The sequence below is a fragment of the Budorcas taxicolor genome, unplaced genomic scaffold (genome assembly GCF_023091745.1).
Source record: "Budorcas taxicolor isolate Tak-1 unplaced genomic scaffold, Takin1.1 scaffold361, whole genome shotgun sequence".
Lineage (NCBI taxonomy): Eukaryota > Metazoa > Chordata > Mammalia > Artiodactyla > Bovidae > Budorcas > Budorcas taxicolor.
The window spans coordinates 109,275-121,427 of record NW_026292184.1 but is presented as its reverse complement, the minus strand read 5'-3'; positions in this window follow the sequence as shown (position 1 = coordinate 121,427).

Below are 12,153 nucleotides of genomic sequence, written 5' to 3'. Positions count from 1 at the left end.
CATTTAAGCCTGTAATTTTTTTGTGTGTAAAGGAGGTTTAAGACTACATTTTCTTTGCTGCTTATTGTTCTATTCAGTTTTTTTCCTTATACAACTTACACAGGTTCTTTATACAGTTCATTCAGATTTCAACTTTGTTAGTGTGTAATGTTCATAATCCTGATTTATTATTTTTGTGTGTATTATATGTATGGTTATCTCTCCCTTTTTGTTCTTGTATCATATTTGTACCTTCTTTTCTTGGTAACTCTTGCAGAGGTCTATCTGTTTTATTAACCTTTCCAAAACCAATTTTTGATTTTGTGAGTCTTTTGTATTTTTAAAAATTATTGCTTTCTGTTTCACTCTTCCTGCTTTTTATTATTTTCTTTTCTTTTTTCCCGTCTTTACTGCTGAATGTTTAGCTTATTTATTTTTGAATCTTTTCATTTCCTGGTATCTGAGTACTATTTTAGCTGTGTTGCATATAGTTTCACATGTTTTATTTTTATTGTAATTAATTTCTAAATATTTCTTAACTACTTTATGATTTCCCTTTTATTCTATGGGCTATTTACACTGTAAGTGATAGCACACATTAGTTTGATTGTATCAAAACTTAAAATTTTTGTAGGACAGAGGATACCATAGACCTACTAAAGTCAAGTCAAACAGCAGGCTGGGAGAAGATATTTGGAACACCTGTCTGAATTATTATCTAGTATACACTAGATAATTAGTGTTATTACACTAGATGTTAACATTCTACACATAAGTAAGACAGAAAGTGTCATAGAAAGATGACAAAGGATATGAATAGAAAATTCATAGGAGAAATGTTAATGGGCAGTAAGTATTTGAAAAAATGTTTATTCTCAGTACTTATTGAAAAGTGAAAGTGAAGTCGCTCAGTCATGTCCAACTCTTTGCGACCCCATGGGCAGTAGCCTGCACCAGGCTTCTCCATCCGTGGGATTTTCTAGGCAAGAGTACTGGAGTGGGTTGCCATTTCCTTCTCCAGGGAATCTTGCCGACCCAGGGATCGAACCCAGGTCTCCCGCATTGTAGACAGACGCTTTACCATCTGAGCCACCAGGGAAGTCCTTATTAGGTATATGCAAATTAATACAGCAATGAAAATTTTCCAGCAGATGGCAAACATTTAAAAAGTCTAATTGTATTTTGTATTGACAAGAATGGAAGAAAAATGGGAACTCTGACACATTACTAGCAGTATTTTAGACTTAAACTGCTACTTTGGAAAAAGTAACAAATAAATTAAAAATGCACTTACTCTTTGACCTAAAAATTATCTCTGCAGGTATGTACTATGGTGAGACTGTAGCATGCATGCTTAAGAAAACATAGATAAGATTCTTTTTTTGCAGCATTGTTTATAAAATAAAAAATGGAAATAACTTTATTTGCCTATCAGTAGATAATTTTTTAACAAAATGGAGTATTTTTATGCCCTGGGATAATCTGAAGTATGTAAAAAGCATAGCTATATCTACTTATAATAACATGGATAGAATATAAATCTTGAATGAAAAAAGCAAATTTTAGAATGGCATATGTAGTATAATGTCACTTATGTACACAAAGCATGTAAAATAATACTGTATGTCATGCTGTGATATATGCACACACATGTGAACACGTAAAAGTGTACAAAATATGCTGGAAGAATATACACAGAAACTCATGGAGAGATAGAATGCTGAATGAAGACTGGGGATATTCTCAAAGGTGTTATTATCTTCATTTGTAATGTACTGTTTCTTAGGGAGAAACAACACTTTCAAGTATAAATAACAAAATTATAACAGTTTGTTCTGGATGGGAGGGCCATGAACTGTTTTTATATATATATATATATATATATGTTTTTTGGTAATTTCACATACATTTTAAAATTTCCTCAAAAATTATATGACTTTCTTTTCTAAATTTTTTTTTTACTGGAGGATAATTGCTTTACAATATTGTGTCAGCTTCTGCCACACACTGGCTTGAATCAGCCACAGGAATACACAAATCCCCTCCCTCCTGAACCCTCTCCCTTCTCCTCCACACCCCACCCCTCTAGGTTGCCTTGGAGCCCTGGCTGAGCTCCCTGTGTCGCTCAGCAAATGCCCACTTGCTCTCTCTTACACATGGTAGTGTACATGCTTCCTTGCTATTTTCTCAATTCACCCCACCCTCACATTCCCTCACTGTGTCCGCAAGTCTGTTCTCTATGTCTGTGTCTTCCATACGGATGCATTAATATATGGTATTGTCTCTCTGACTTACTTCACTCTAGTAGACTCTAGGTCCATCCACCTCATTAGGACTGACTCAGATGTGTTCTTTTTTTATAGTTAAATAATACTTCATTGTATATATGTACTTCAGTTTCTGTATCCATTCATCTGTCGATGGACCTCTAGGTTGCTTAAGAGATGACTTTTTAAACTAGGAACACAGACAGATGACTCAAGATTTCTAGCCTGGGATGGTGTAATGTTATTGATAGAGGAAACAAAGGAGATTTGCAGGTAAAAGACCTTTAGATACCACTGGGTTATCCAAACAAAGACATTTACCATACAACTGGAAATTAGAACTTAGACCTAAAAAAAAAAAAAAAAAAAATTTAAGTCAAGCCTAGAGATGCTCATTTTTGAGTTAGTTCAGAAATAATATTGAAAGTCATGGTGGTACGTGGATATTAACTGTCATTCTTCAGAGAGTGGAGAATGAAGAGAGAAGCTGGCTAAGGTTTATGCTTTGGAAGAACAGTCACATTTGAGAGTTGTGCAGATGTAGGCTAAGTCAACTGAAGAAAATAGGAAAAAAACATGGCCAGACAGTCTATTATTGTGAAAGTCATATGAAGGGAAGAAGGTCAATAATGGATAGTCAAAAATGTCATTTGTTTGAAGAGGTAGAGTCAGGTGAAAACTAAGAGGAGGTCCTTGGGCTTGCTTGGCAGTTAAAAGCTGGAAGGGACTTTTGAAGAACTTTTCAGTGGGTAGGTGCAGAAGATATATTGTAATAGGAGAAGAAATTAGTTAATTTGAATATTCCTTTTAGAATCAAAATAGAATTTGACTTACAGTTGCAGTATATTTTAGTTAAGAACTCCACTGTAAATATTCTCATAAATATGCCAAACAAGAATCATTTATAGCCCTTGTACTTTTACAGGAATTGAAAACAATTTCTAGAGTATTCAAGATCCATTCCCTAATGATAATAAAGAACCCAAGTCCTTGAAATCAGTTGTTATAAATGTTGTTTAAAATAGATGATTAACCATTTTAACTCACCTTGTATGGTGTCATACACATAAGGCTACTTAATAAGTGCTTTTGGAAGACAGTTATTTGTCTAACATCCATTAGAAAAGACCAGCTACAATAATCAGTTGATGTGTTGTTCTAGGAGTGGCTGCTAAGGATTAGAAAGTTTTTTGCTTAGTATAAACCGTAAAGTGAAGAATCAGCAGGCTCAAAGAGAGTTTGGCCCAGGGATAGCTTAAGTAAAATGCAGAAAACATGAATAAAACTAAGCTAGATTATCAGTTTCAAAAATGGTACATTCTGGATCCTTACTCATCATAGGTTTTTATGGTCCATAAATGCATATGTGGAGAAAATTTTATGATAAAATAACTTTGGGGAATCATAGACCTCCTTGAAAATCTGAATAGTCGTAGTTCTTTTCTTCAGAAGAAAATGCTACTTTTTGCTAACAAAACATTTTGCTAACAATTTTCCCTTTATGAACCCCCCTATCAAAAATTCATACCTTATAAAGGCTTTTATACATGTAAATGTAGGATGTACTCATTACTACTCTAATTTCATATATAGGCAATTTTGTATATCACACTTGTCTAAGAATTTCACCCTTGGTAGAGGTTCTATGTGAATTGAGAAGGCTTAATTTTTTTTTTTTTTTTTTTTGTTACCTAATTCAGTGCTACCAGATGTACTATAGGTGCCTGCAACAGAAAGTGTTGTAGAGAGTGCCTACAATATTTACTTGCTCAAAGTAAGTGCTGGTTAATTATTTGTTGAATAAATGAATGGGTATGTGAATATAATGTGGGTTCAAACATCTTCATTATAGTAATATTTTATAAAACCTAACTATAATATTAAATGAAATGTATCAGTATAATAAATAAAAATAGAGAATTAACCACAGTAGTTTAAAAACATATGAAATAGTCTATCTTTTCTCTTTGTAAATCTACAGACTTGCACAACTGTATGTATTTGTCTGTCTCCCAGTATTGATGAACTGAGCTTTACTTAATGGTCCTAAATCTCTTGATTCCAGCTTGTTGTCCTGATAGATAAATTCTTCTTAAACCTTACTTTTCATGACCCTTTTTTTCCCTGCTAAACATGCCCAACACACCATACCCCAGCTTTGAGTTTCATTGTTAGTTTGGCTGTATCAGAAAAGCTTAGACTGACTCCCTCTTATTGTTCTCCCACCATTCACTGCTCAAAATTTTTTTCAATTTTTTTTTAAAATTTCTCAGGAACACTCTTAAACCATTGCTTTAGCTTTGACATTAAAAAGTAAAACATCAATACTTTATAATTTATAAAATGGTAAAATGGGTTTAACTTTTCATCCATTTTGTAACTTCTTTATAGAAGATTATTTTGTAGAATTTTTAACCTCGAAATCATAAGCTACCATGTGATTTTGGTTAAATTATTTAACGTCTTTGGGCTTCAGTTTCCTGATGTGTAAAATAGGGCATTGGATAAAGCCGGTGTTTCTCAAATAACCCTACCATTGGTGGTTACAGAGTTACTATCACTAAAATAGGAGGTGTTTATCCTTCTCCAAAGTTATAGGTTGTTAAAAGTATATGACATTAAATGGATAAAATGTCTCCTTCATTTGATTCCTACCTGTAATTTTTTTAAAGCCTGTTTCCCTTGGTACTTGTATCTAATAGAGCACACAGTTACATATTTGGTTTTAAAGTGTAATATATTTGATTCATGGAAGTCAGGAAAAGAGATCATGATGTTCAGTTCAGGTCTTTAATTTTTTCAAAATCTCTAGGTGATATGGTCTTTTCAACCATAACATTTTATGATTCTCTTTTCTAAATAAAAAATACAAAGGAAATAACCAGAATAAGCTAAAAACATTAAAATTGGTATGGTATAAGACACAATTGTATGTTTACATACCTGTAAAGAATTTTTACCATCTTGGTTATTCCAGGACTGTAAAATCATTCAAATACCCAAGGGTATCTAATTATTTTCAGTTATATTAGACCTGGATTCCTAGGTAGCTCAGTGGTTTAAAAAAAAAAATCTGCTTGCCAGTGCCGGAGCTTCACGGGATGTGGGTTTGATCCCTCCGAGAGGAAGATCCCCTGGAGGAGGACATGGCAACCTACTTCAGTATTCTTGCTGGGAAAATTCTATGGGCAGATTAGCCTGGTGGGCTACAGTCCATGGCATCACAAATAGTCGGACAAGACTGAGTACACATACATTCATTTGTTCATTCATTCATATTAGACTTTAATGGTAATGATTATATTTTGATGACTTATTTTTAAAATGGAGAGGCTGGAGGATGAAAGAATTGATGCTCAGACTATACAGACAGACATGGAAAGAACTGCTCAGGACTCTGTAGTTGAAAGTTACAGGTCATTTTTAAACTTTTCCCTTCTTTCTTTAAGCTGTAAAATGTGACAAGTTGGGAGTTTAAACTGCTCCTTTTCTGTGTTAATTATCTTTTGCTGATTAACAAATCATCCCAAATTTAGCAGTTTAAAACAATAAACATTATATTATCTAGTTTTTGAGATTAAGGATTGGAGATTGATTTACCTGCATGGTTCCTAACTCAGGATCTTTCATGAGCATGGAATCACCTGAGGGCTTGATTAGGGCTGGAGGGTTTGTGTCCTAGAGAGTTCAGTCACAGGATCGTTGGCAGGATGCCATTGTTCCTTGTCTAATGGGCCTCTCCACAGAGATGCTTCCTCAGATTGACCCAAAAGCAAGAGATCAAGCACTTTCTAAAGTCACGTATGATCACTTCAATTCTCTTCTCTTTGTTAGAAGTGAGCCATTAAGTTCAGCCTACACTCAAAGAGAAAGAGGGAAATTATATTCTACCTCTTGAAGGAAGGAATACTAAGGAATTTTCAGAAAAGTAGGTACTAAATGCATCATAACGGATAAACAAGCCTTGTTACTTTGGAGCTTGGGGAAGTGTTTGTGGTGTGGGGCCACCCAAAAGGGAGAGTCATGGTGGAGAGGTCTGACAGAATGTGGTCCACTGGACAAGGGAATGGCAAACTACTTCAGTATTCTTGCCTTGAGAACCCCATGAACAGTATGAAAAGGCAAAATGATAGGATACTGAAAGGGGAACTCCCCAGGTCGGTAGGTACCCAATATGCTACTGGAGATCAGTGGAGAAATAACTCCAGAAAGAATGAAGGGATGGAGCCAAAGCAAAAACAATACCCAGTTGTGGATGTGACTGGTGATAGAAGCAAGGTCCGATGCTGTAAAGAGCAATATTGCATAGGAACCTGGAATGTCTGGTCCATGAATCAAGGCAAATTGGAAGTGGTCAAACGAGATGGCAAGAGTGAACATCGACATTCTAGGAATCAGCGAACTAAAATGGACTGGAATGGGTGAATTTAACTCAGATGACCATTATATCTACTACTGCGGGGAGGAATCCCTTAGAAGAAAGGGAGTAGCCATCATGGTCAACAAAAGAATCCGAAATGCAGTACTTGGATGCAGTCTCAAAAACGACAGAATGATCTCGTTTGTTTCCAAGGCAAGCCATTCAGTATCACGGTAATCCAAGCCTATGCCCCAACCAGTAATGCTGAAGAAGCTGAAGTTAAACGGCTCTATGAAGACCTTCAAGACCTTTTAGAACTAACACCCAAAAAAGATGTCCTTTTCATTATAGGGGACTGGAAGGCAAAAGTAGGAAGTCAAGAAACACCTGGAGTAACAGGCAAATTTGGCCTTGGAATACGGAATGAAGCAGGGCAAAGGCTAATAGAGTTTTGCCAAGGAAATGCACTGGTCATAGCAAACACCCTCTTCCAACAATATAAGAGAAGACTCTACACATGGATATCACCAGATGGTCAACACTGAAATCAGACTGATTATATTCTTTGCAGCCAAAGATGGAGAAGCTCTGTACAATCAGCAAAAACAAGACCGGGAGCTGACTGTGGCTCAGATCATGAACTCCTTATTGCCAAATTCAGACTTAAATTGAAGAAAGTGGGGAAAACCACTAGACCATTCAGATATGACCTAAATCAAATCCCTTATGAGTATACAGTAGAAATGAGAGAGAAATTTAAGGGACTAGATCTGATAGAGTACCTGATGAACTGTGGACGAAGGTTCGTGACATTGTACAGGAGAGAAGGGATCAAGACCATCCCATGGAAAAGAAATGCGAAAAAGCAAAAGGGCTGTCTGAGGAAGCCTTACACACAGCTGTGAACAGAAAGAAGGGAAGCGAAAAGCAAAGGAGAAAAGGAAAGATATAAGCATCTGAATGCAGAGTTCCAAAGAATAGCAAGGAGAGAGAAGAAGGCCTTTCTCAGCGATCAATGCAAAGAAATAGAGGGAAACAACAGAATGGGAAAGACTAAAGATGTCCTCAAAAAAAAATTAGAGCTACCAAGGGAACATTTCATGCAAAGATGGGCTCAATAAAGGACAGAAATGGTCTGGACCTAACAGAAGCAGAAGATATTAAGAAGAGGTGGCAAGAATACACAGAAGAACTGTACAAAAAAGATCTTCACTACCTGGATAATCACAATGGTGTGATCATTCACCTAGAGCCAGTCATCCTGGAATGTGAAGTCAAGTGGGCCTTAGAAAGCATCACTACGAACAGAGCTAGTGGAGATGATGGAATTCCAGTTGAGCTATTTCAAATCCTGAAAGATGATGCTGTGAAAGTGCTGCCCTCAATATGCCAGCCAATTTGGAAAACTCAGCAGTGGCCACAGGACTGGAAAAGGTCTGTTTTCATTCCAATCCCAAAGAAAGGTAATGCCAAAAAAAATGTTCAAACTACCGCACAGTTACACTCATCTCACACGCTAGTAATGCTCAAAATTCTCTAAGCTAGGCTTCAGCAATACGTGAACTGTGAAGTTCGAGACGTTCAAGTTGGTTTAGAAAAGGCAGAAGAAACAGAGATCAAATTGCCAACATCCGCTGGATCATCGAAAAAGGAAGGAAGTTCCAGAAAAACATCTATTTCTGCCTTAGTGACTATGCCAAAGCCTTTGACTGTGTGGATCACAGTCAACTGTGGAAAATTCTGAAAGAGATGGGAATACCAGACCACCTGACCTGCCTCCTGAGAAACTTGTATGCAGGTCAGGAAGCAACAGTTAGAACTGGACATGGAACAACAGACTGGTTCCAAATAGGGAAAGGAGAACATCAAGGCTGTATATTGTTACCCTGCTTATTTAACTTCTATGCAGAGGACATCATGAGAAACTCTGGGCTAGAAGAAGCACAAGCTGGAATCAAGATTGCTGGGAGAAATATCAGTCACCTCAGATATGCAGATGACACCACCCTTATGGCAGAAAGTGAAGAGGAACTTAAGAGCCTCATGATGAAAGTGAAAGAGGAGAGTGAAAAAGTTGGCTTAAAGCTCAACATTCAGAAAACGAAGATCATGGTATCTAGTCCCATCACTTGATGGGAAATAGGTGGGGAAACAGTGGAAACAGTGTCAGACTTAATTTTTGGGGGCTCCAAAATCACTGCAGATGGTGATTGCAGCCATGAAATTAAAAGACGCTTACTCCTTGGATTGAAAGTTGTGACCAACCTAGATATTACTTTGCAAACAAAGGTCCATCTAGTCAAAGCTATGGTTTTTCCAGTGGTCATGTATGGATGTGAGAGTTGGGGTGTGAAGAAAGCTCAGCGCTGAAGGATTGATTCTTTTGAACTGTGGTGTTAGAGAAGACTTTAAGAATCCCTTGGACTGCAAGGAGATCCAACCAGTCAGTCCATCCTAAAGGAGATCTGTCCTGGGTGTTCATTGGAAGGAATGATGCTGAAGCTGAAACTCCAATACTTTGTCCACCTGATGTGAAGATTTGACTCATTTGAAAAAACCCTGATGTTGGGAGGGATTGGGGGCAGGAGACGAAGGGGACAACAGAGGATGAGATGGCTGGATGGCATCACTGACTCAATGGACGTGCGTTAGAGTGAACTCTGGGAGTTGGTGATGGACAGGGAGGCTTGGCATGCTGCAGTTCATGGGATTGCAAAGAGTCAGACACGACTGAGCGACTGAACTGAACTGAACTGAAGTGTTTGAGAGTAAAGGCTCTGGAGTTTGAGTTCTTGGGTTCAAATCCTGGCTCTGCTTCTGTTGAACACCATGACCTTGCTCAACATTCCTTATCTAAAAATGAGCACAGTGGTAATATCTGTTACAGAAATGTAAAGCAGAATAAGTGAAAAAATTGAAGGTAAAGCACTTACCCTGGTGGCTTTGATTTTAGTAAAAGTTATTATTTACCTTTTTTCCCTACTAGATCATAGCAGTACTTTGATACAGAGGATGTCATTCTGCAATGTTACGAGCAGGATATGAATTTGCTGTAAAGTTTCTATCATGCTAACCTAACTATTCTTACTCAATTTTTAAAATGCTGCTTATGAATACCTGCTTAATCTTTAAGACTTTAGAAATGCAGATGTATGTATGTGAATGTGTATATATACACACATATATGCATTATATACACATATTTTCACAGTCTGCATGGCTTTAGTGATATTGTATGGAAGAAATGCATTATATTTTAGTCCTGCCACATTTATATTTTAACATTTTACCATGTTGTTAAAACTTCTTTGAACATGTTTTTAATAAAACAATCCATTGAATTTCTTGGTTATTTCCTCAAGCTAGGCCCTGGAAATGAATTTTCTAGATCAGTATATATTTACCTCTTTAAGACTCTTGATATCTGACAGTCATTGCTTTCTTGAAAATGTGTACCAGTTTATATTTCCAGCAGCTATAACTTCTAAAATAGTAAAGTGGATTTTAACTTTTCATCCATTTTGTAACTTTGTCTCATCTTGCTTGTTATTCCTATTATATTGATGGCTTTTGAAAGCCTGGTTATAGGACCAAAACAGAATTGCATTAAACTCTAGGGAATTATGTTTCTATAAGAGCTTTACATATATAGGAATATTTTCTAGCCTTTCTATATAATTTGTATTAATATTTCATAAATATTATATATGTTTATATATTAACTGTGAAGTATCATGCAGAAATAGACACAGCTTCTGTTCCCTTGGAAGTTAAAATATAAGGCAGATATGGGTCTGTATAATTAAGATTCTGTTGTTGTTTAGTAGCTGCGGCCTGTCTGACTCTTTTATGACCCCGTAGACTGTAGCCCACCAGGCGCCTCTGTCCATGGAATTTCCCAGGCAAGAATACCGGAATGGGTTTCCATTTCCTTCTCCCAGGGATCTTCCCTACCTAGGGATCAAACCCACATCTCCTGCACTGGCAGGCAGATAATTACTGAGCCACTAGGGAATCCCCTTAATTAAGATATACCCAGAGTAAAATACACAGACACACACTGTTATCTTCCTTAAAAGATATACCTCAAGAAGCAAACTAAGATGAAAGTTATGTATGAGGCTTCAAAGTGGCTCCCACAGTGAGAAGATAATTTGTTTCCTTTTGAGCCAAGTCAGACTGTTGCCTCCAGAAAAAATAAACCTTTAGTTTACCTCACTCTCTTCCTTTCAAAACATATTAATATCTGTTGACTGATAAGAGTGGAAATTCGGGTTTGTTTTCAATTTCAGTGTTCTGTCTAAAGCTAGAAATTAGCTGCTTAGTATTCCTTATCATCCTTTCATCTGGAAACTCTGTTTATGATACTGCCTGTAGATGGATGTCCTTATTTTAAATTAACTAGAAATTAAAAAAAGCGACCAATCATACAGTTTTTTTGTCCAGTAGGTGGCAAGTTTACCTAACTACAGGAAAGAAATCGCTGTTTGGTTTAAGGGAAGGTTGTATTTTGGAAATGGCAGATAGGTTCTTTTTGGGGAGGCTGGGGATTATGGTGGTAGGACTAGGGGAAAGGTCCAAAGGAATCAATGAGTATTTAGAAGAAAAGAAAAAAGTCATGGACTGTGTAATCTACTCTGAAGTTGCACTGACATGTTGGGCAAATATTTGTAAAAGGACATTGTATTAGTACTACCACTGGAAAAAGTTTTTTCTGTAGTTATCAGCATAGTTCATTCAATCTAGATCATAAGAATTACACCTTGTTATTAAAAATAAGTAACAAAATTTTCTTTTGTTTATTCAGCAAATACTTTTTGAACACTTATTCCGGAGGGAGGCACTGTTTTATGTTTTGTGTAGAAACTATAGGGCAACTTTTTTTTTTTTTAATATTATGAAACTCTGAAACCAAGGAAGCATTGTGTGTGTGTGTGTGTGTGTGTGTGTGTGTGTGTTTAATGAAGCTTCATCTAAGTCATTTTATAGGCTTGATTTCTTGTGTTGTAAGTTTGTAGTCACTAAGTGGCAATTTAGCTCCTGCTTCTACTATATTTAAGTATGTACGTTATGTGCAATAAGGTTAGTTTTATCAAAAAGATCTTTAAAATTAAGTAGATGATGTGAAATACATTCGCTTCAGAATGGACCAACTATAAATATGAGGGTACATAAACTTCATGACTAGCAAACTTGGGGAGGATAATCTAATCTCTCAGAGGTTGGCATGTTCTGTTGTTTGTTAATAAACAGTTATCTAGAGTGCTAACACTTCTGCAGAGGGGAAGGGACAAAGTCGGTCCCTGAGAGTAACTGGATGCTCCTTATTTGTTCAAGGAAAGCTTTTATAATGTTTTCCGGGTATGACTTTTTTTAGTTGGTATTCTTGTTTTAAAACAAGTGCAGCCTTTCAAGTGAACAGGTTACATGTAGCATAAGCGTTGACACGGCCAAACAAGTTAAACAGCTACCTTTATTTACAGCTGCAGGACTAGGATTAGATCTCTTCCAGAAAGAAAATTTGATTAATGACTCTTTTCTAGAGTG